Consider the following 684-nt stretch of genomic DNA (forward strand, 5'->3'; position numbering starts at 1 on the left):
AGGAATGCTGCAGTGCTGGTGCTCCCGGTAGGCTTGGAAGCTCCCTCCGGTAGCCTTGAGAAGCAAAGTGGGGTCTAATATGCCAGCCCCCAAGTACCAGCAGGCCTGCTTGCCTCCAGACAGCTGCCTTCCCTCCTTGCCTGGAAGCAGTGGAGTCCCGGCGGGCACTGAGCGCACCCCTGTGAGGCAGGATAGGGCAGCTGGGCGGCTGAGGAGAAGGCGGTGGGAGCGGTGGCCGTAGCCCCTGGGGTTGCAGGTGTGAAGGCTCTGGAACCTGGCAGCAGGTGCCCGTGGTGCTCAGCGCAGGCGGCAAGTGCCGGGCTTTGAGCGGAGCGCTGGGCTGAAGTGGCAGGAGCCAGGTGGCATGGCACAGGGCCTGTTGTCAGCAGGGCAAGGGGAACCCTGAGCAGGTAGTTGTGGCCGAGTGGTGAAGGCGATGGACTAGAAATCCATTGGGGTTTCCCCGCGCAGGTTCGAATCCTGCCAACTACGGCATGCAGGTGTTGTGTCCCATTCCTTCCCCTTTTGGCCTCCCCGCTAGGCGAGGCAGAGGGGCCGGAAGAAGTCGCTCACTGCTGTCGCTTGTTGAGCAGAACTCCAGATTCTGAGCTCCTCCCCACACGGCCGAAGCAGCACCAAGTGTCTTCCCTGGAGCTGAAACTGCAGCTGCCCTGGTGGGTTGGC

At 63.2% G+C, this 684-nt stretch overlaps 1 non-coding gene across 1 annotated transcript; it reads left to right on the plus strand.

Moving 5' to 3' along the window:
- The first annotated feature begins 410 nt into the window (after positions 1–410).
- TRNAS-AGA lies at positions 411–492 on the plus strand. Its single transcript has one exon. It is a non-coding gene; the product is annotated as a tRNA-Ser (tRNA).
- The last annotated feature ends 192 nt before the right edge of the window (positions 493–684 follow it).

The sequence above is a fragment of the Chaetura pelagica genome, unplaced genomic scaffold, assembly GCF_000747805.2.
Source record: "Chaetura pelagica isolate M959 unplaced genomic scaffold, ChaPel_1.0 C11084249, whole genome shotgun sequence".
Taxonomy (NCBI): domain Eukaryota; kingdom Metazoa; phylum Chordata; class Aves; order Apodiformes; family Apodidae; genus Chaetura; species Chaetura pelagica.